This window comes from Etheostoma spectabile, unplaced genomic scaffold (genome assembly GCF_008692095.1).
Source record: "Etheostoma spectabile isolate EspeVRDwgs_2016 unplaced genomic scaffold, UIUC_Espe_1.0 scaffold172, whole genome shotgun sequence".
Taxonomy (NCBI): Eukaryota; Metazoa; Chordata; class Actinopteri; order Perciformes; family Percidae; genus Etheostoma; species Etheostoma spectabile.
Genome location: NW_022605573.1, coordinates 406,684 through 431,127, shown reverse-complemented (window position 1 = coordinate 431,127; position 24,444 = coordinate 406,684). Strand labels below are relative to the sequence as shown.

Below are 24,444 nucleotides of genomic sequence, written 5' to 3'. Positions count from 1 at the left end.
ACATATAATTCCCCTCCTAATATCACTCCAGTTAAGTCCACTCCAGATAAGTCTCCCACTCCATATAGTCCACTCCAGTAAGTCGACTCCATTAAAGTCTACTCCATTAGTCTCCGACTCCATTAAGCCCTCCATTAAGTCCACTCCTATAAGTCCCATCCATATAATGGTCCACTCCATATAATCCCCCTCCATATAAGTCCACTCCATAGACGTCCCTACCTATAATCCCGTCCATATATCCCCTCCATATAATTCCCTCCATAATAAGTCCCTCCATTACAGTCTACTACCATTTAAATTCCACTCCCTATAAGTCCACTCCAGATCAGTCCACTCCACTCTAAGTCCCCTCCATATAGGCCCGCCTATAAGTCCACTCCATATAGTCCCCCTCCATATAAGTCCACTCCATATGTCCACTCCATATAGTCTCTCCCATTAAAGTCTACCTCCATTAAGTCCACTCCATTAAAGTCCAGCCCTCCATATACGTTCCACTCCCTATAGGCACTCCATTAAGTCCACTCCATATACGTCCACTCCATATAATCCACTCCATATAATTCCACATCCTATAAAGTCCCTCCATCTAAGTCCACTCATATAAGAGTCTCCTCCATTAAAGTTCTCCATTAAAGTCCACTCATATAAGATCCACTGCCATATAAGCCACCCATATAAGTCCCCTCCCTAAAGTCCACTCCATAGAGTCCCTCCATATAAGTTCCCACTCCTTAAGTCATATTCCATATGGTCCACTCCATATAGTCCACTCCATAGAAGGCCCACCCTATAAGGTCCACATCCATATAGGCTACTCCATTAAAGTCCACTCCATAAGTCCTCTCGTCACCACCCCGCCTAACATCATAAGAACGCTGAAGGTTGGTATTTGCGAATGCCACTCACAAAAACGGTTCCTGTGCATGTCGTTGATTATGCATTTTATGTGCGGTGTATTGTTGTCCTTATAGAGAGAGAGAAGCGATAAACACGCACAACTATACTGTGTATACTAATTAATATAAAGCGTGTTTACTGTTCATTTTGTTGTTTTTATTGTGTTCCCTCCTGATAGTTGGACAGTTGTATTTGATGTCAGGCAACAGTGTTTTTTTTTTTGTTATTTCACTTTGCTAATGTCATAAGCTCTTTTGGGGGAGAGAGAGAGAGGAGAGAGCGAGAGAGAGAGAAGAGGGAGAGAGAATCATTTTAAAAACGCACGCCTCTAATAGAGGGAGCTATCAAAGTTACAGCAACAAGCTAAGTACCCTGTAGAGTGTGTGGTGTGTAGTGTGTGTGTTTGTATATGTTGTTGGTGTGTGTGGGTTAGATGGTGTGTGTGTGTTGGTGTGTGGTGTGTGTGTGTGTGTGTGGGGTGGTGTGTTTAAGAGAGAGAGAGTGATCCCTTTGATTTGTGGTCAGCATGTAAATATGATTGAAGCGACAGTGTTTTTGAACCGCGCAGGCCCTGAGCTCACACACCTCACACACACACCACACCACACCCACACACACACCCACAAGCAGCTTTACGTATCATCTGTAAGATCAACCAACCTTCCCAAACAGAAGAACTCAAACAGCACGGACAGCTGTCTAACAAGGTAACAATTTAACACGACTGACCCCCACACACACACACACCCACACACAAGCACACACACACACACACACACACACACACACCCACACCCAGCAACACACAACCCACACACACACACCCACCCACACACACTACACACACACCACACACACACACACACACACCATTACCCTTCACCCCCCCCTCCATTTTAAAGGCCTCTTACCCCAGGTCCCGCTGTATTCTAAAGGACCATCAGTCGCTCGTCCCCGGCTCGTTAGACCCGCCGCGTTCTCTCTAACGAGGCCCTGCTGGGCTAACGCGATCCCCGAATGCAGTGTCCAGGGTGTGTTTGAACTCTGGGAGCTCGGCAGTTAAATCCAGGAGGAAGAAAAAAACTAGAAACCCTATACCCATTATAACAGCTTACCCGGGGAAAGTTTTTAGGTTATTTTACTATAGAATACTCAAACTGCCTTCCAATAGATTCCAGATACAAACGAGTCAGAGATGTTTACATGTTAAGGTCTGAAATGCCAGAGCCGGTGTAACGTGTTTAACCATTGCTTTAGCCTATTTTACCACAGCCGCTAGTTCCTTAAAGTTCCGTGTGGTGCGTTTTTGGTTATTATATAGTCAAAATCAGGTTGCTCCTTCAAAACCTTTTTCTTTTTCATGCATAATTTACCACCACCATCAGTTTCCATCTTCCTATCGGCTTGAAATTTTCCATTCCATCACATGAACTGGGTAGAACCCGCTCCATAAAGTCGTGCTCCATGCTTGAAACACGTCAGCCGGTGAGAGGACATAACAGACGTACTGCTCAGCCTTTTAACTTTTTCACTGTCACGAGATAAACTCCAGGTGCTGCTAACGCTGCTTAATGCTAGCGACTTCCCGGCCCCGGTGCTGTTTGGAGAAGGAACATGGAGGAACCACATGTATTCAACCCACATTTCAGGACCAGGAGTCTTTGTCTTCACCCAGCAAAAAATTATATTGAAACGAGCAAGAGACCGGCTTTTTGAAGCGTGAAGGCTCCCGTAGGTTACTACCTTGAACTGCGTGGGTGCGACAGAGTTGAATTTTGATCAAAGGATCCAGTTTATTCTATAGCACATTTACAAACACCGTCGCTCCTATGCACCAAAGTGCTGTACAGATATTATAACATTAAATAAAAGCGTAATAAATTACCGGAAAAAACCCTCTAAAACCGAATACCTCAGTTCAAACTTTGCTCAAATCAATGACAATACAAATGTCACGGCTCAACTTCTGGTAAAGCCGTGGCAAAAGGTTATGGTTTTTCAGAAGTGATTTAAAGCTCTGCATAGAGGCGCTACCTATGTTGAGAGGGGAGAGTTCTGAGCTTAGGACCTGCTACTGAAAACTGAAAAAGCTCTTTCCCTCTAGTCTTCCATATTCTTGAAATCTGGTCTTCAGTCCTGGATCTGGGAACAGTCTAAGCACCTGGTCGCAGACCTGAGTGCTCTGACTGGAGTGTGCAAAATCAGCATATCGATTGCGATGTTGCGATATACATCTCACGTCTAGATGGGATACGTTTCCCTACATCACATCGGATGGACGACCTCCCCGGGGGCGTTTAAAACTCCTACTCCAAAAGCGATTTTACCATTTTCATTTGAGACATTCATCTAGTGAATCACAGATAACCTAAGACTTTGGTACAGTCATTCTCAAGCACCAAAACAATTCATAACAACATCATAAGTTAATGTTTTGAGGACTTTACTATAGCCACATCAACGTTTCAGCTTTAAGCGCCACTTATCCCTCGTTGCAACCCTTTTCACTCCCATCTCGTAAAATAGGGACGCTTAGTCAGGTTCTTGGTCGTTTATTATGAACGCTAAAAGTCTCCATTTAGCGTCATGTACACGCTCTGGATCGGTAACTATTGGGCGTCCCTTTTGACCTGTTAGGGTGTAGGAAACCAAACCCCCCCAGCTTGTGGGTGGGCTCACAGTTCATGACTCGCAACTTTCCGTGACCCTTTTTGAAATAACGGGAACGCACGGGTTTAGAAAATGTCGTGGGTGGAGTACGTTTCGTGGCACACGGGACTACACACGGCCATTACCCTTGTGTTGTCTTCATGTCGAAAACACTTTTTTATAAAAAAATCTTTTCACTTTTTCTTCTTAGGATTTTTAATCCCTTTTTTCAACCTTTTAAAAAGCTTTTCAATGTTTGGTGTGTCACTTTTTATGTTTGACGTTTTCAAACACTTTCTTACTTTAGTTTTTACAGTTTATGTCATAAACATCATTTATAGGAAATTCTACCGAAGGTTTGAGTTAGAAAGCGAATGATGAATTTATTGAGACTGAAATTAAAGGCATGAATGTTATGATAATCACAGACTGGAAATGTCAAACTTTTACTCAATACTATTTCCTTCAACAACACTTCCCCGTGTTTTACCAATGCTTCATAACATAGAAAAGACCCAAAATTAATGAAAGTAGAGATTTGTACTTGGGCAAAGAGCGTTGGAATCAATCATGTTTTGGGGAATTTAAAAGACATTGCCCTATCACCCGGAAAACGTCAATTTGACCCGAGGACACAGAATGTTCAAGACACAAACAGAAGACCAACCGTCCCATTCACCTGGGTGAAAGTCCTGTGTTTTGTTATCGAGTTCATCGTGAGAACGGGTTGCTCTTTAGCAAATCGCTCCCGAAAAAAACGTGGGCGTCATTAACGGAAAGCTGAGTTTTTTTTCGTTCAAATGCCCTAGAACCTCGGAGCTGTTAAACAGCGAGCGAAAAGAGAAAGCAGAAGTATACGAGTGAGGAACAAAGAGAGAAATCAAAGTGATGTAGTAAAAAAAAAAACTGTGTTTTTGTGTTATTGCAGATGCTGGACTCCTGCGTGCTTGTTTTGATTACAGCCCTCTGGAAGGACTCATTAACCTGAGTGAGCGCCGCTCCGCCACGGCTTCGGCTTTAGTCTATGAGTTTGTTACACGCCCTCATAGAGGTCTATTAGTTTTACAAGGCATGTAATCATATACTGCAGTGGCTTGAATCAAAGCACAAAACCTGGACTACATGGAACACACACACACACCCCCCACACATACCACATATATATATATATATATATATCACACACACACCCACCCACACACACACACACACACAACACACGCAAACACACACGCACACACACACATATCCATCCTATAAACTCTATTATTGTCCATTCATCATCCCCCTCCCACTTTGGTTACGGCAGAATTGTAATAGTATGTTCAGTTGGGAGTCCTTAATGACTAATGTGTGCTACCACCTTCGGCTAAAACACTTAGTGGAGATGCATCGCCTGTGTCATAATAATTGTTGCATTCTCAACTCAAACTATTTTCTTTTTAATGATCGGTGCAGTCATTTTTTTGCACAGATTTTTATAGTGTATCTCAATAGAGTCTGCGGTGTTTGAGCGTAACGTGTGGCTCAGGAAGTAAAACCCATTATTCTCCATGAGAGTTTTTTTTATTTAGTCATAAGTTCTGAACCCTGAGTTCTGAAACACATCACTACTCAAACAACCGCGTCCTGATTTTTAATCCAGGTCAAAGTCCGTGAACATGGCTATAACAAAAAAACACTTGGTCCCTTTTTTTTTCGAGCTTGTGCAGTAAAAGTACAGCAGTATTCCTTAGCTCATGTAAGAAAGTTTTGGCACTTTGGTCATTTTTGTCCATTTTCTTTCTGTCACACTTCCTGCTTTTAGCCACGTTTTAGCCGCCTATGTATGTTTTTCTTGATTAATCGTGTAGATCAACATTACTACATGTATGGATCAATAGAACATTTATTCTAAAATAAAAATTTTACACTTCGTAAGGAATTGTTTTATAACACAGGTAAAGCCCCGTGTTCGGTGGACTCGTCGTTGGTCCGTATGTGGCCCCTCGGCCGGTCCTTTGAGAGACGCTGGTCTAACCCTCATAGGTAGAGGATTTGAGCATGTGAGCTTGTTAAACAAAGGTTTCTGCTACTGTAGCAGCCACAAGATCTGCATAAAACAACCCACTCTTTATTTTATCTGTATATAGTGGAAGAAATACAAAGAGTTGTGTGGAGCTTTGAGCAACTATTGACACGACTTGAATGTATGGACGTTCCAGCTTAGCCAAAACGGGTAACAGGTCTAGACAACCAAGATGATAAAAGCTGTTTGCTTGTACGACACGGGTTTGGATTGGTTTAGGAGGGCCTGCATTTATAAATATGGCAACAACTAAACAGAATAAACGCCCTAGAGACAGAAAACCGCTCCCATGCACCATACAATATACCACACACCACCTATTACAAGGTGGCTGTGGGTAGGATTGGTTATATCCAGTGTGTTTCAGCAAAAGTTTCAACATTGACACTTCTCAGGCCCGTGACCCCCCCCCCCCGCCCCCCCCCCGCTTTCTGCTAACAGCCCAAAAACTGTTCCTAACCCCTCCCCCACAAGGGAGAATTCATACGGTGCCTGAGCATTGTTGAATCACCCCCCCCCCCCCACCCCCATAAATTCTGGATAAAAAGCTGGTTATTTCACATAACTCTGAAATTAAATTAAATCGTTCTTTCATTTATTTACCCCTCTTGATCCCGAACACTCCTCCACGATAAAAACTACCTCTGATTCATAGTTTAATAACTTTTGAACATACAAGCGATTTAATGGAGTGGACTTATATGGAGTGGACTTATATGGAGTGGACTTATATGGAGTGGACTTCGGCTGATGTCACCACTCCTTTTGATCACTTTGGTCACTTTTAACTGTCTCTAACCACCTATACAATGTCCTTAAAACAAAGAAATTTTGCATAACCCTAAATGTAACACAGGCTATGTTACTGGCATTTAGCACCTGATCCGTGTTGTTTACAGTTCCCACAGAAAAACAATGCAGGCTTGCTCGGCGTCACTCTCACTGGAAACACACGAATAGCACGGAGCCCACGCTGGTATAACGCAAGGCAGCTTTATTTATTTCAGCAACAGGGCTATTCAAAGTGGTTTACGCAAAATCAGTTAAACAGATAAAACACAAGTATCCTCAAAAAAAAAAAATTGTCCATGTTAGCGCTGCCTTTGGTGATCCCCCTCAGTGTCTCTACCCTTCACGACTATTTTTAGAGAGGTTACCTTTCATCTCCTTGGACTCTTCTTCTCACTAATTAAGACGATCTAGCGCTGCCTTTCGTGTCTATTTACGACACTACACATTCACACTTTTTCTTTAAAGTGCTACCCTTCTAGTCTGTCTTTCTCTGTATAAAACCCTAACCCGCTTGAGACTAGTCTCTCAAAGTGGCAATGCAGAGTCATAACAGTTTTAGCTGTCTCCAACACTGGAGGACTTATTTTAGGATATACACATTTCAAATTGAAGGATTTACTTATAATGAAAAAATCCCTTAAGATTTATTGAAATTATTGAAAGAAAATCTTTGTCTATGTAATTTTCCCATTACAATTCACACTAATTAGTCAATTTTATAATATTTAGTCCGTAGTCTCGCATTGCCAGCTCTCGCAGTAAGGTGTGGCTACACCACAGATGCATTGTGGGTTGATTGCATTGCTTTAAACCAATCCCAGTCGTCTTGGGTGGCGCTAAGCTGGACACTGGCTTTGCTAAATAAGGGATATTTGCAGTTCCTAGGACATAATGTTCCTAGAACCCTTTTTTTTTTTTGGACCATTTTGGGGATTTTTAAGTTCCTGTAACTCTTTCAGCTCTTACTTCAGGACAGGGTCTTTTCCCTTTTCCACTTAGTGGTGGTTAGATATCTGTGTTCTGATAACAAAAGGTTAGTTCCTATCAGGGTTACTTTTGAAGACTATGACAAAAAATATTCGTCAACAAACCTTTTTCACTGTAGAAAACTACATAAAATTATATAAAAAGTCCGATATGATGACAAAGACTGTGACGAAATATAACTGAGACTTTAGTCAACAAATAAAAATGAGACAAAAATGGATGCATTGTGGGTTGATTGCATTTTCATTTGGACTTATCTAACTCTGGAGGATATTGTGAATAAGCTAAATTCCCAAAGTGTCGGCGTGTTCCTTTAAGTCTCTGTCTATCCATCCCTGCCTCCATGTGTTCACACGGAGCAGAAATGATCCGCTAGGATGCGTTTTCCGCTCGTAACACGTGCACATCCTTGTTTTTGTCTGTACGCTTAAACGCCAAAAGGTCTGAGACTCCAGGTCAGTTGAGATTAAATGCGAGGAACACAAACCAGGGCCACGCTGCACAAAGCCAAAGTGCTTATTAATGCAAAAGTGTTTCCTCACGCAGCATGAACATTGATTACTCCAAACACTGTTCCTGTCCTCGCTCACTCCTCAGACGTCTTCTGTGCTGATGACTCAGCGCTCGCTGTCCAATCACAAGTTGCAGATAGTTTGTTGCTAAAAATTAGATTTTTGTTCTCGTTCACTGGATCCATGTTAATCAAGTTCCTCTCTGGCCTTTGTTTTGTTTTAGTCTGTGCTTTGGATTCCTCTGTCCCGTTTTTCTGTGTGCGATTGCTTTTTTTGTTTGTTTTGTTTGTTTTGTTGTTGTTTTTTATTTTACAGCCAAGTCTTCTATTTGACACAAAACCAAAGAGCTTTAAAACCGTCTGTCACCCACACTCAGAACTCTAGTTACCAATGAAAGCAACACTACTGGCCTGCAAGCACCTTATTGTCTCAGTTACGTGTGTGTGCGCGTGCGTGCGTGCGTGCGTGCGTACGTGTGTGTGTGTGTGTGTGTGTGTTTGTGTTGTGTCCACAAGGCATTGCAGTTTACCTGCAGGGTTAGTGCCAGTCTGGGCACCACTCATCCACTGGGCAAAACACATCACTATGTCCCCCAAAGATACACACACACACACACACACACACACACACACACACACACACACACACACACACACACACACACACACACACACACCCACAAAACAACACGAGGTTCCATGCAAGGCACACATCCCGGGCATTCGGCCTGGCTCCCTCAAAAAAGCGACAGAAGGATGATGATCATAAGCATGCCAAATTTAGGCAGACCACGCACAGCCGGCAGGGGTAACTAACAAGCAAAACACACACACACACACACACACACACCCACACACACACACACACACGTTCCTGCTTCACTGAAGAAAAGGAGATGCTAAGGTGAGAACAACGAAGAGTCGCTGAAGTAGAAGAGAAAGGAGAGAAATAAGTGGAAATGAAAATTAAATTAGGAGGAGGAGGAGGAGGAGGGGGGGAGAAGCGGGGACAGATCAGCGATGTGGAAACTACAGAGCCAGGGGGAGAAAAATGTTCTTGTCACTCTGATCATAGATTCACCTAAGCAGACCTTTCTTAAAATCCCCCCCAAAAATTAACAAACAGCCTTTAGCACAACTCACCTTAAAGTAATCCCAAACTTAATGAAAAACACCTCAACTTAACACAAAAATCCAATTCAATGATCAACATACCACCAACATTTTTAAATAATGTGAACGTGCACAGTAGATAAATCCTAAATCCAACATTGAAGGTGAAAATTTATAATAAATTCAAGACTGCCAGTTAATTATCAATCACTTTCTTTTGAAATATCAAACTCCATGATTGGAAGTGAAGCCAATAGAGGCCTTTAATAAATATATACATTTATATGAATCGGTGTCGGCTATATCTGTGTCTTTGTTTATACTCCACAAATGCCAGCTGTCAAAAACGCCCCAGTGCACATCCAGACAGCGAAACCTTCTCCTGAAGCACGATGTCACAAAGTGAGTGAACCATGCAGTGATGCAGCAGATGAACAGCATAGAGCGGTTTCAATTAACAAGAGCGAGAGTCCGACATTTTCCCCCAAGACCTTTTGATGAGTTCGGAGAATGCAAACCATTGTTACGCGTTGAATTAAACTACTTAAAGGTGCAGCAGGTAAGACTTATAAAACTAACTTTCTACGTTCCAGTAGAACTACATTAAGCAGGTAATTAAAAAAAATATCCGGCTCCTCTGGCTTTACCTACAACCCGTAGTGCAATTTTCAAAAATCTACCGCTCCCTGTTCAGATGCACCAATCAGGGCCAGGGTAGTGTCTAACTGCGTGTCAATCACTGTTCAGGCACACGTATTCTTTCTCCCTTGTAGGGGGGAGGGGCTTGGGAGACTGTTTTGGGATTTAGCAGAAAGGGGTTGTTGGGGACTGAGAAGTTGTTGATGTTTAAATTCTTTGACAAAGTCCTGAAACTTTACAATCCTACCTATGGCACCTATAAAGGTCCCATGGCATGAACATTTTTAATATAATGAGTTCCCCCAGCCTATTAGGGGACCACTAAGGTCTATATAGAGGACTCAGATACAGTATAGGACCACTAAGGTCTATATAAAAGAGACTTCAGATACAGTATTAGGGACCACTAAGTCTATTATAAAGAGACTTCAGATACAGTATTAGGGACCACTAAGGTCTTATAAAAGACTTCAGATACAGTATAGGGGACCACTAAGGTCTATATAAAAGAGATTCAGATACAGTAGTAGGGACCACTAAGGTCTAGATAAAAAGAGACTTCAGAATAAGAGTAGGGGACCACTAAGGTCTATTAAAAGAGACTTCAGAACAGTATTAGGGGACCACTAAGGTCTATATAAAGACTCGATAAATATTAGGGGACCACTAAGGTCTATATAAAGAGACTTCAGATCAGTATTAGGGGAACCACTAAGGTCATATAACAAGCATACAAAAAGCACCATGTCATGGGACCTTTACTAATGTATTAAGTGTTCAAAATAGCTCAATCATGACCTGCTTCATATTAATGCATCAAACCAACCAATTCTGACATTTTAGAAAACAATTGGAAAGAATAATATGACACATCACAGAAATAAACAGCAATCTCTTATTTAAAGCTAGTCCATTATATTTGACTGATGCAGACATACACAACTCCTGTAACGTTGAATAAATACAACAGTAATAAACTCGACCTTTGTTTTAATTCAATGAGGCTAACGAACAGTCTGGGAGTGACAGAATAACACATTCTGGAGGAAGATGATCAATAAAATCATGTTCATCTTGTCTGTGAACATTCCCCTGGACCCTGAGGTGATTTTTCTAACAAATGTAAATCTTAAAACCAAGAATATAAATGAATTATTATTATTTTTATTTTTTTTTACTACAGGCAAAAAGGACCATAGCGTTCATGTAAATGGAGGCACTCCTCTGGAGCTGCTACTGTGATTCTGTCACTTGTGTTTTTTTTTGTTTTTGTTTTTTAATGTTGGGCAGAAGTTGAGAGAGAAATATAGTTGTGGGGGGTTGTTAAAAATTGCATTTGCAAACATAATTTCTCATTCTCACTCCCAACTTGTCAAACACTGATGCTTGGTCAGTGTCTCGCAATGACGGATGCAAACTTCACCCTTCAGCAACGTAGTTTGAGAGTCAACAACTAGACAGTGGTATGAAAGACTCAAAATCCATGTAGGGGGGAAGGTTGGGGGGGGACTGGGTTCACTGAAATGTGCATTTTGTAACCCCACCCACCATCTTTTCCTAACCCTAACTGTCCCATTCTTGTGCCTCATGTCAGTTAAATGTAGGTCCTGATAAATGTAATAAATATAAACACTGCAGGAAAGTCAGTTGGATGTTGTTCAAGCCGTGTGGTTTTGACTTCGACACGTGTTTTGGTGAGATCAAGCATCTATTCAAAACAATTTTATTTAAAGTATCAATTCATAACAAGAGTTATCTCGAGACACTTTACAGATAGAGTAGGTCTAGAGCACACTCTGTAATTTACAAGGACCCAACAGTTCTAGTAGTTCCCTACAGAGCAAACATTTAGTTTGACAGTGGCGAGGAAAAAATCCTTTTAGGCAGAAACCTGGGACAGACCCAGACCCAGACCCAGACCCAGGCTCTTGGTAGGCGGTGTGGAACAGTGACAAAAAATAGTAGTTTGTAGTAGTTCATGGCATAGCAGGGCGCTGCAGGACGAGTAGCAGGACCACGGCATCTACCACCAAAACCACACGTATGACTGTTCGGTTTACTGCCCTACGGTGGCAGTTTCATCATGTGATCGTAGTCGTGTGACTGTTCTATTTAAACCCAACGGCCGCAGTTTTAAACACTTAAACATTGTGAAACGAAACTAGTTTGGCCAACAAAAAATAAAATTAAACGTATATATCTGCCTTTGAGGGAGGGGGCCCATATCATAGTTGGGTGTGTGGGTTTCCTCCCCACTATTCAGATACTTTTATGCACCAATTTACAGTTGAAATCCCTTTATTTAGCCTATGTGAAGGTGACAATTCAAAATATATCAAACCTATAATGTAAAGTATGTTGTTGCGTGTCATTGGACATTTTAAGCAGGTAAATGGAAATCCTTAGGTATACTGCGTATACCTGCGTATCACTTAAACTATACCACTGGTTAGGGTTCATTATGAGCGGCTTTCCACAATCAACCCATGTGAATGTTTTGCGGGTGAGGACGTGCTGGATGATAGACGTACCTGGTGTTTCAGATGGCAATGAATTCAATTCTGGTTGTCTATGGGCAAAACAAGTTAAGTTTAGACAACAAAAATACTAAGGGGTTAGCTAAGGGTTAGTGAAACATCAGGGAGTGGCTTAAAATGACTCACTGTAAAACTAATAAACTAAGGACTGTAAAAGTATAACTTGGTTCATTTGAAAATTACCCACATGTTTTGATAGATGTTTGGTTTTACACAAGTTGTTATGAACAGCTTGCAGAATATACCAATGTGGTCGTTTTTTGGTTAAGTTTGGATTTAGTCAATGTCCACTACAATCCATTCCCAGGATTGCTCTGTTGAAGAACTGGTGTAAATTCAGACCACGTATTTCTCCCATCCAGGAATGCTGTGTGGACTAGCCAGACCCTCTTCCGCGGCGCTGTGGAGGAAGGTCTGGCAATGCGAGACTAGGTTGGGCTGGATGGGAGACATGTGGCATGGCACAGCACAGATGGCAACATAAGCTAACATATTACAATAAATATAGATACAAAAAGCATTAAATAGCTGTTAAAGCACAAAATTAACATGAATCCAGGGAGAGACCTGATGGATCCACTTGGATGTGATGTTTCGGTCTGTTTTCAGTGACTGCAGAACAAACTCCTGGAAATCCAGAGTTCTCGTGAGAGAACAAGTTGAATTTGCTCTGCTGGCATTCAGTAACGCTGCTCATTAACTATACTCTTGTGGCCATAATATTAACACCCTTAATCTTTCAGATTTGGTTCTGGATTTCCAGGCTAACTACCTAACTCCAGCTCTCTCTATGTAAATGATCCTATACTAATGCTATGTTTTATGGAATAATGCTTTGAAATGGAGTCAATAACAATGCTGATCTCTTTACTCAGTCATGGGGAGATAAAAGCCAACATCTCAAAACACGATACGGTGATGAGTGCTAATTATCACCAATTAGGCATCTAAATGTCAGCCTCATTGCAAATCAATGGCATCAGGGGGTTTGAGTTACGGGAGCCGTGTGCATGTAAATTGTCTTCATTTTAAAAAGAATGCATTAAATATTAAATATAGTCTGGTTATATTTATGTTCCAGTAGCCATGGCATCTTTGCAACTCCTTGATGAAGTCTATGTGGACTAATCAGTGTCTTTTTACAGTAGATCTGACATTAATCTGATGTGTGAAGATTCATCAAGCTGGGTTTTCACAAGATATGATATGCATGTAAATCTGAGTCTACAGAACGTATATTGCAGTGGTTTTCAGACATGCACCCTATATTTTTATTGTCCTATAAGTGCAATAATGTTGTAGTACTGTATATAAAAATGCAACTCATATGAACTAAAGTCAAATTAGTATCACAACAAAGAATTTATGAGGGAAGAAGTTCCACTCTCTCACACACACACACACACACACACACACACACACCAACCACTCCCACATACACACTCACTTGCTCACTTGCTCACTCACAACCCCCCCACACACACACAACCCCCCCAGTCACAGAGACCACGCCACACACACCTCACTCACTCACTCACTCCTTACTCAGAATTACTCACACACACCCCCCATCACACACACACAGACACCCACACAACACACACAACACACAACACACACACACACAATCACACACCACTCAGACATACACTCACATACAACCCCCCCCCCCCCCCACAACACACACACACACACACACCACACACACACACTCAGACACGCACACAGATATTTTTTCCTCATTTCCTCATCTGCTTTGCTCTCAATTTTTAAAAAGAGCGGAGGAATCACGTTTAAAGAAGTCGCAGGTGGTCAAAGCAGACTGACACATGAAGAGTTAGCAAAATCCCAATGAAAACTGAAGTTAAACAAGAGGTCTTTTCAGAAATAATTGATTTGTGTTTGTAATGTCTCATCGTGGACGTTCTTCATCGGTAACAGTCTTCCTGGTGGTTGAATACTAAGCAGCCAACACCTCACTCAGAACAAGCCTCTGTGTCTCCGCTCCAACCATAGTGTTATTTTCAAATCAGTTAAAAGGATTATTGCCACTGTGACTGCTGTCATATTTCATAACTGAAACTAACTGGGAGCTGCTAATATATATTCCATAAGATGCATGCACACATTAGTTGCACACGTTAAGCCGTACACACAAGCAAGTAAACACATTAATGTAAAATATAATTAGTCTGCATGCCATGATAAATATAGCAGCTCGATGTGGGACTTGTTAATTTGTATGCTGTACAGTGTATTACAATAACTCGGCATGTCGAGCCAATGTAAACTAATATGCAGCTATGTCACCTCTCAGCTCATTTGAGCATGAAAGCAGTTCTACAAATGGCTGTTTCAAATTTAGGCCATAAATAGATCCAACAGATTTCACAATGACTCCAACATGCTTAGGAAATATAAAGTCCAGAGAGTGGGGAACTATATTAAATATCACAGACGCTCTGGTTTGTTTACCGAAACAATTGTCATATCATCGACACACACTACCAGTCAAAAGTTTGGGTTCACCACTCTATTATAGACAGAATACCAGCTGATCTAAGTGTGTGTGTGTGTGTGTGTGTTGGTTTGGTGTTTTGGGGGGGGGGGGGGGGATATTTAATGCAATATCTACATTGTCCATTATCAGCAACCATTGTCTCGTCAACCATAGTCTTGAAATAACTTGCAAAATTCATCCAAGGCTCATTCTGTTCACTAATCTGATCTCCTTTAAAAAAAACTAACTAGAAAAACATTGGAGAACCCTTTTAAATGTATAAAGCACTTAGATTAGATTAGATTAGATTCAACTTTTTGTCATTACACATGTACAGGTACAAGGCAACGAAATGCAGTTTGGGTCTAACCAAGTGCAATAGCAGTAAGTGCAGGATATACAATGGTTCCGTAGCAAGACATGGATATGTTGAATAATATAGAAAAGAATACTATTATAAACAGAGTTTTACAGATGGGTTTGTCCTAATGACAAAATATAGATAACAGGTATTGTGAGCAAGATTTACAGCTAGGAATTTGGTGATATTACTATATTGCAAATTTTTTACAGATATGTGCAAACAGCATAATATACTAATGAAATAAGGTAAAGTTTGGGCAAACATCCGAATTAAAGTGCTGGGAAAGTATATGCATATTACAGTTAAAGTACGGTAGTGCGGATGTAATGTAACACAATTGGTACTGTATATAATAAACAGTCAGCAGTGCAAATGATGTAAGTAGTGCAAAAGGTAATAGTGCAAAGATCAGATGTAAACAGTCGTTACTATAGTAACAGTCAGCAGTGCAGATGAACATTATAATATTGCAGATAACAAAATGGAGGCAGTGTGTGGAGGGAGAGGAGAGTCTGTCAGTATATGAGGGGAGTGGGATCAATGAGGATTAGAGTTCAATAAAGAGACAGCTCTGGGAAAAAACTGTTCTTTATTCTGCTGGTCCTGGTCCGGAGGACCCTGAAACGCCTGCCGGAGGGCAGGAGAGAAAACAGTCTGTGGGCGGGTGATGTATCTTTTAAAATGTATATAAGCACATAATGTAATCTGAAAAAAACCCTAACCCTAACCCTGGTAAAAAAAACAAAAACAAAAAAACAATGCAACTGATCTCAGCTGGTATTCTGTTCAGGTTCCATGGTTTTTACAGAGCTGGGGGAAGAAGCCTTCTCTTACTTTGCTCCATGGTCTTGGAATAACTTGCAAAACTTGCTCCATCTAAATGATCTAGTCCCGTTAAATGAATTTAAGGCCATGTTAAAATGTCATGTAATTCAAAAATGTAACTGCCTCATGTGACCTGTTCCTTTCCTCCATGTGTGATTTCGACCATGCTGTATTTCTGTTTATATTGTAATTGATGTGCCGTCTCGGCCAGGTCTCCCTCGGAAAAGAGATTTCAATCTCAAGGGACTTCCTGGTTAAATAAAGGTTAAATTACAAAAAAATGGAGGGTAATGGAAATTTCTAAATGACCCCGAACCATTGACTGGTAGTGTACCTATCGACATCTAGGGTCCTATTTTAAAGCTCACGGCGGAAAAAAAGGGATCCGGGCGAATTTTTCAAACGGATTGTACTTAGTGTCTCCGTTAATTCATAGGTGTGTTTTAACAAATATAATGATGATAATAAACCAATCAGAGTGCAATAAACCAATCAGAGTGTCATCTCCCATTCCCTCTAACAGCCAGGTAGGTCTGTACCTTGGAGCGTTGCTGTTATGATGGCGGATTCACTAAGCAGGAAGGAGAGAAGTTCAGTTGAAGAAACTGCTCGTGCATGAAGTGAAAGCGCGAGAGCGGATCATATCATAATACTATTTCACACTGTAATATTGTTTAATGTTTTGCATGTTTGTGTGCTGCTGTGCGTCCCTGTGTATAAGCATAGTGTGTACGCTTTGTAAGGTTTTTTTTGGTCAATGCTGCGATCACTCCCCGCTTCCTCAAGTTAACAATACGTCCAGAATGCACCTGAGAAGGGCCAAAAACGGTATTAGAAAAAAGCCAAAAGACGCCAAAGTGGCAAAAACTTTGAAAAAAAGCTCCGAAAGCATCGAAAAAGTTACAAAAACCTCAGAAAAAGCGAGTGGGACACATGCGATCTGAATTGTATCGGCTGTGGTATAGAACGGGGTTTAAATGTTCCAGGCAGTGTTCGACACTTTGAACTCACTGTACTTTATATCCTCATTATTTTCGGGAGGGAGCTTGTCTGCACCTCTGTGGGTTGAACTCTCTCTCACTCCCTGCTCTTCAGAAACGCCAGCGACGTGGCGGCGGAGAGCTAAAGCCTGCTAAAGTCCTCGCAGAGTCAACGGATGCCTCTGGAAACATTAGCACTGCAAAGGTTAGGAAGGGCAGCGTGCATGACGGGAATACACAAGACGAGAAGAGAAGAAGAAAGAGACTAAGAGGATGGTTTCTATAGACACGCGGAGCTGAAGGAGAAGGTGGAGAATACTGATGAGGGGTCAGCACAAACAACACCGCCCTCTGAGACGTTAGCCATCCCCATCTCTCTTTTCTCCTTTTATTCTCTAAGTAGCTTGAAGGAAACACACAAAACTTTTCAACAAACACACAACTTTTTCCACTTATGTCTTCCTTCCTGTTGCTGGCTCTCTGTCCCATTCAAATGTCCTCAGATGGACGCGTAGATAAATGGACGGACGTTTGAACTGACAGATAGGTGGAATAGATATTGTGGTTGAGTTGCGATGGATTTCAATTAAACTGGATGAGCGGATGGATGGACATTGTGAATGTGAGGACACAGGGATGGAAATAGGTGAATATTTGGATGAACTGACTGATCAATATTTCTGAGTGAATAGCTGGATGAACCTGAGCTCCACTGGGCTGAAATGCTGTCATATTTGTCCTTCATCTTGGAAAAGGAAAAGCTTTTATTTACTCTAAACAGTACAGTGATGTGGGGAATGTACCAGATGTATCCAGAATAAAATGTCTGTAGACACGCCAGCCGCCTCCAGAGGCCAAGAACCTCCTTCTTTCCAACATCTGGCCAGGGACAACAGATGAAAATTAACTTTATTAGCCTGAGGCTAACTCTGGCCGTACACAAATAGACAGATATACCGACATATGAGAACATTCGCTGTCAAATAAGCTAACACAATACAAATAAAGTCAATCTTGTTATGGGGAAGGAAGAAGGACCCAAAAGCAGAGGAGCAACAGGCAGGAGGGAGCTTCAGAAAAGGCTTTATTGATACAGTCAACCAAAAAACAGGGAGCAAAAGGAGAAATACAAAAAGTCCACAATCCAAAGTCAGGCACAGGGGAAGGTGATAAAAAAACGGTGTAAACTCCACATGGGAAAACTCACAAGGGATAACCAGGAAAAACTCACAGGGAACGTCAGGAACGAGACAGGAACGTAGACACGACCATTAGGACACGACAGAATGATCTGACAAGAGACGAGGGAAGCACAAACATTATATACACGAGGTAACAAGAGGCAGGTGACAAGAGGGCAGGGAACCAGGTGGAAAACATCAGGTATTCACAAGAGCAGGAAGACACAGGAAGTAAGTCTAGAAGCAAGACAATACAAAAAAACAGACTTCAAAATAGAACAGGAAACAGATCACACAGACACTGAGGAGAACACAAGACCAGGAGACCAGGGAGAACACTGAGACACTAACATCAGGAGGGCAAAGAGGGAAAAATAATCTCAACAAAAACCCCAAACCACAACACAAACTGGTGGTTAGATGAAAAACAGATTATTGTCATTGTTAGTTTCTTAACCATTATGGGGCAAAAAATGCCCAGTTTGAGGGTAACGCCAGAGGAAAGGGGGCATTTCATTAACACCTCATTCCTACGATACGTTTTAACACTTCATCACTGAGTCTTAGATAAGACTAGTATAGATCACAATCCTGCACTGTAGAGCAACTTGCTTAAACACAACTCATACTTACTTGGGGCGACTGGGGTTCACTTCGATCCCTGGCCCTGCAGTCCCATGTTGAAGTGTCCTTGGGCAATACACTAAACCCCCGTGGTGCTTTAGGTGTGTAGATGTTTGTGAGTGTGTATCTGATGAGCAGGTGGCACCTTGTACAGCAGCCTCGGCCACTGTGTATGAATGCGTGTGAATGGTTCCTGTACTATGTGAAAGTGCTTTGAGTAGTCGTTAAAACTGGAGAAAAGCTATATAAAGTCCATTTACATTTACTTACATCTTTATAAATACTATTTAAGTATGTTGTAGCTACATTCTTTCCTTTGTATTTTGTCCTATATATTCTTGTATTCTATCCTAATTCTTATTTCTTGAAATATTATTTTTTTTGCTGTCTGTCTTATATGTAGGGTGCGGCAATGTCTGTATGTTTCTGTGCTTATGGTAATTTAATCAGTAGTTGTGGAGGCATTCAATCAGTGAGGGAACCTGTAGGCCCCGTTTGCATGTTCGTGGTTTTATTTTGAAAAACTGAGACATTTCCTCTAGTTTCTGAAAACGAGTCTTCCTGAAACCTCAGTCCAGAGTGGAGACGATTTCATGTAAACTGGTAAAAGTCCGAGGAGCCTCAGAGTCTTTATGATTCATCTTCTATGGACCACATATTTCTCTGTTTCATGACAAATCATCCAATTAAAATCCAGACATCTGAAGTAAAACGTTGGACTCCGTGTCACTCGCCAAGTCTCACCATCTCTGTTCATGCAAGGAGTCCATTTCACAGGATTGTTTCTCCACTTTAACTTTATTCTTCCAAGGCATGATGAGCTTTCATCTTGACATGAGGAGTTTGACAGCCTTTTCGAAGGGAACGCTGTCCCTCGTGATGGTTCACAGTCGCCAGAAAAGAGATATAGTTCTGTTTGGTCTGTGAGAATGACAAAAGGATCTGTCTCCATTACTTTTTCCTCCCTTGGCGACTGCTGATGCGCATGAAGTGGTTCAATTAAGGCGTCCCTCCCTCTGCTTCTCTTCAGCAGCCAGGGAAGCATGATGAGCTCTCCTTCTGCCACAAGGAAATTAATTTGTCCCATTTTTTACTGTATTGTGTGCTACATAAAGCCCCCATGCAATGCGTGAATTCAGGTGTTTGTAGGACGTCCTTACCTTCTGACTAGCCGTGTGTCTGCGGACCCTGATGGGCACTGACTTGGCCCTTTGCCGAATGACTTAATCTTTCATCTGGTTCCAAAAGGGATTTTCCTTATTCATTATCTCCATTGACGTTTCATTAAATGTCGCTATAAAGACTTCTAAGCCGGGAACCAAGGCAACCAGCTACGAGATGAATGTGACGATGATGGGATGTTATCAGAAAACATTGGATTCGGCGCAAAAGAACATTTAAAAAACGTCAGAAAAGGCAATGGTACAAGATTGTGTAGAGAAAACGTCATAGACTTCACTGGTTGCAGCTCGCTATGGAGAGGCAAAGTTCGTCCCCCTTCCGATGGACCCCATGGGACCTTTTTTGGTAAAGTTATGGACGTTATAAAATGGGAAGGGGCCAAATATCATTAGATCCCGTTTCAATTGAGCCATGAATTACGCATTTGTCAGTTTAAAAGATCCTTTTGCATGTCAAGAAAGTTTGATGTAGGTTGGTCGTAGTAGTTTTGTGTTAAAATCCTAAGTAAACCTTACTCATCTCGCACAATACACGTCACCTCATTATCTCACTAGTTAGCTTAGCTCTGTTCCACAACACATGCAATGTTATCTCACCTGATTTGTTTTATCCAAGGGCGTAACTGTGGGTTTAACATTGGATGGGGGGGGGGGGGGGGGGGGGGTTGTGACAGCAATTAGAGACGGTGCTGTTACGCTTAGGCTTGTGGGTAGTGTAGTACTACTTCATGACATTGTGATGCAAATTTAATACAGACTTCTAGCTTCTAGGAGAAAAAAAAAAAAACTTTGTTTCTCAATCTCATAACTGCCAGTCTAACTTGTTGGTTTAGGCATTTTTGGATAATAATCAAAATCCTTATGGTAAAAATGAATGGGACTTTTACTTCCAGAACACACTGTTGAGCTCTATATCCAAAAGACAATATTCTTTTAACATTACCTTTTCTCACAATCCCTTTTTCCTCCTCCTTTTGCAGGGAGTCCTGCAAACCTGTGTTTAGACCTTGGTTTACTAAACCAGATCATATTATTAGCTTGGGTCAGTGGAAGGGAGAAGTGGGTCTTTTCTGTGAGTATCAATCACAGCGTTTCCCTCTGGATGTTGTCAGCAGGGTGAAAGGTCTCAGAAACAGACTGAGTTGCATCAAACATGGAGCAGGTTTAAGGTGAAGGCAGGGCAGTCCACCCTGAGATCTGACTGGAACCAGCTTCACTAAATACATGGTAGGTGGATAAAGCGATACACTGCTGTGTGTATTTATCTCTCTGTTTTTCCCGGTAATCCTTCCCCCGGTGGGCTGTAAAGCCAGTGAAACAGCATTTAGACAATGTGACACTAAACTCTCTGGATGGGAACAAACGAATGAATTCTTTGAGCCAGAATGTCAGTTTCTGTATTTTTAAAAAGGTCCTTCCTGCCAAAAACGGTGGCGAGGGAAACATTCTCTGAGGTGATAATAAGATAGTTTCTCTATACAAATCTCGTTCTCATTCTCAAAGGCGTGAAGCTTTGGTTGTGTATGAACAACATTTACACTGCTACTGTCACGCACACCAGGGAAATAGACCCACAAATGCATGACTCAGATAAGTAAAAGTTCAATGGTTTATTAGACCGCTAGTAAAACTTACAGGCAACCGAGTGCAGGAAACGACAGGGAACTCCAAAAAAATAGGCAGTATTCAAAAACCAAGGGACACCAGGAACACAAGGAAAAACACTCAAAAACTGCGTATATGGAAAATAGATGATCTCACGCTGGGGTAAGGGGAAGACTGACCTTAACCCTTGTGTTGTCCTCGGGTCAAACTGACCCGTTTCAAAGTGTTTTGTATCAGAAATATATATTTCTATTGTTTAATTTAATCTTATAGTATTTGAATTCTTTTTTTTTTTAATGGTTTCCAAACAGTATGCGGACTAAACTTTGACATCTACCCATCTGAGATCCACTCAACATCCTCAGATCTGAACTATTAGTCAAAACAATTCATAATTTCTGCCTTTTTAACAAAACTAACTTACGTATAATTTGATTTAAATGAGGTTAGTTGACCATGAAGTCCAAGAATAAGTGTAAAACCTGTTATTAAACCAGCTCAGGTTTTTAAAAAAGTGCCAAAAGCTGGAAAAAGGTGGAGACTGGGGGGGGGGCCTTGACCAGCTGCCACTTTACTCGTTTGAAAGCCGTGATGTCTCTTTCTCTCTCATGGGTGGGCCAAATTCTCTGGGCGGGCAAAGCAGAGAAAGGGGAGGCAACATTGCCCCTTATGACATCATAAGGAGCAAGAGCCCAGATCGGTCCATCTGAGCTTTCATTTTCTCAAAGGCAGAACAAGATACCCAGGGCTCGGTTTACACCTATCAACATTTCTAGCCACTGGGGGACCATAGGCAGGCTGGGGGGACTCCTATTGTTCTTAAAAAACCTCACAAAGTGACATTTTCATGCCATGGGACCTTTAAGAGCGAGTAATACATAAAATCTGCGTAAGGAGGCAGGTCTGCGTGGTGGATGAGTCAAACAATACAAGACTCACCCAGGAGACATGGGTTCATGTCCCGTTCTTGTGCTGTGTGTCACTGAAGCGTACATTTTGTAACCCCACCCAGGATCTTTCCCTAAACCTAACTGTCCCGTTCTGTACTGTAAGCGTCCTCTGCAAACAATTCACTAACCTAAACTTCGGCTCATTCATTTTGACTTCCACTTTGTTCAATCCTGATGTTTTCTTTGAAAATATTGTCCCAGTTTAGCGTGAATGCCGCAGCTCTGCCTGCTTGGAGCAGATGTAGCATTAGTGAAAGGTAATAACCCATATTCTGCAGACAGGCAGCATGAGAACAGCAGCACCAATCTGTCATTGTCAGGGTGGAGGAAGAGTGGATCTGACTGGCTTTCACTTTGCATTTTGTATCCGTTGATCTGGCGCTGGGTTTTTCACAGGCGGCGCTGAGGCTGTGACGAACATGGGGCATTTCTTTACAAGGTGTCACATTCAAATGAAACCTTCAGACATTACATCACGTTACATAACACTACACAACATACAACTTGATATAATTACAAAATTAACTGACACAACTAACCAAAAGTCAAAGAAAAACAAACATTACACAACTCTTTATCTTCAACTAAATCAGGGATCTTCCACACAGGGTCCAGGAAAAGGTTTTATCAAAAATAATAAAGTTCTAACGTGAGTCCAACATATTATTAGCGCCACTGAGGACAGGCTCACTGTCCGATACGTCAGGTCGTCACTAAGGAAATCCACAGAAACAGTTCATCCTTATGACGTTTTTAAAGCTTTGTATGCTATGACAAAAGTGACTTTTATAGTACTTATCAATAGGATTTTATAGTGTGTTTTATGATATTATAGTGTGTTTTATGATAATATAGTATTTTATATGATATAGTATATGTTATTTGAAATTATACTCAGATTGGACAGATAGTCTAGCTAGCTGTCTGGATTTACCCTGCAGCGATCTGAGGACCATGAACCTAGTCCCTCAGATTGGACAGATAGTCTAGCTAGCTGTCTGTTTTACCCTGCAGAGATCTGAGGACCAGGTAACCATAGTCCTCAGATTGGCAGATAGTCTACTAGCTGTCTGGATTTACCCTGCAGAGATCTGAGGACCAGGTAACCATAGTCCTCAGATTGGACAGATAGTCTAGCTCACTGTCTGGATTTACCCTGCAGAGATCTGAGGACCGGTCCCCATAGTCCCATCTTGGACATAGTCTAGCTAGCTGTCTGGATTTACCCTGCAGAGACCTGAGGACCGTAACCATAGTCCTCAGATGGACAGATAGCTAGCTAGCTGTCTGGATTTACCCTGCAGAGATCTGAGGACCATGTAACATGTCCCTCAAAATCCACCGGACTCTAAAATGAACAGAGTGTAGAATTCCAACATAAAGAAAGCGGAAGGAAACAGACATCGGTGAAAATGCATGCATCCGGTGGAATTTATGGCAGTGGAACTTCGAGGATATACTGTAGACTACTTTTTTTTTCTTCTTTTTTTTTAAATCTTTAGTTTATATTTCAAATTTCATTTTTCAATCAAGTTTGTCCAAACAATAACTCAGTTTTGCTGGTTACGTCTGAGGGTTTGACTAAAACCTGGAACAATCATTCCCATCCCATAAGGTTCCCATGCAATGCGGACATGGTTCCCTGCTCCGGGGAACAGAACAGACCTTAGAAACAATTTCCCACCCTTAGCAACGGGAAATATGTATAGTCTGCTCAGCTCGTAGAACCCTTTAACTCAGCTCCGAGCCAGAAAGCTAACGCTATGCTAACGAGATCCGACGTCAATAACATTGTGTACAGTTGGCAATCATTAAAAATAATATGACTTAACTGTATGTTGACCAGACGTCCCCGGTTTCCGGGGACAGTCCCCGGTTTTGGTGACCTGTCCCCGGGTATGTCCCCGGTTTTCACTATGACTGACAGACCCTATATTGGAATGAAAGAAAGAAAACACTGACCAAACGTAGCCTCAAGACAGCTAGCGGTGTTCAGGGATTTTTTAGAAAGCCGTATTTTACGATGCTAAAATTA

At 41.6% G+C, this 24,444-nt stretch overlaps 1 protein-coding gene and 1 long non-coding RNA gene across 2 annotated transcripts in view; one reads left to right on the top strand and one right to left on the bottom strand.

Annotated features, from left to right (window-relative positions):
* Positions 1-11,242, bottom strand: part of LOC116685723 (uncharacterized) — a 29,092-nt gene extending 17,850 nt beyond the window's left edge. Inside the window, exons 1-3 of the long non-coding RNA XR_004331029.1 lie at positions 11,211-11,242; positions 9,002-9,005; positions 2,723-2,727 (exon numbers count right to left, since the gene is read on the bottom strand). This is a non-coding gene — a long non-coding RNA (uncharacterized LOC116685723). The remainder of the gene's footprint in view (positions 1-2,722; positions 2,728-9,001; positions 9,006-11,210) is intronic.
* si:cabz01090165.1 (leucine-rich repeat and fibronectin type III domain-containing protein 1-like protein) overlaps positions 1-24,444 on the top strand; it is a 428,959-nt gene that overhangs the window by 323,362 nt on the left and 81,153 nt on the right. The window lies entirely within an intron of this gene.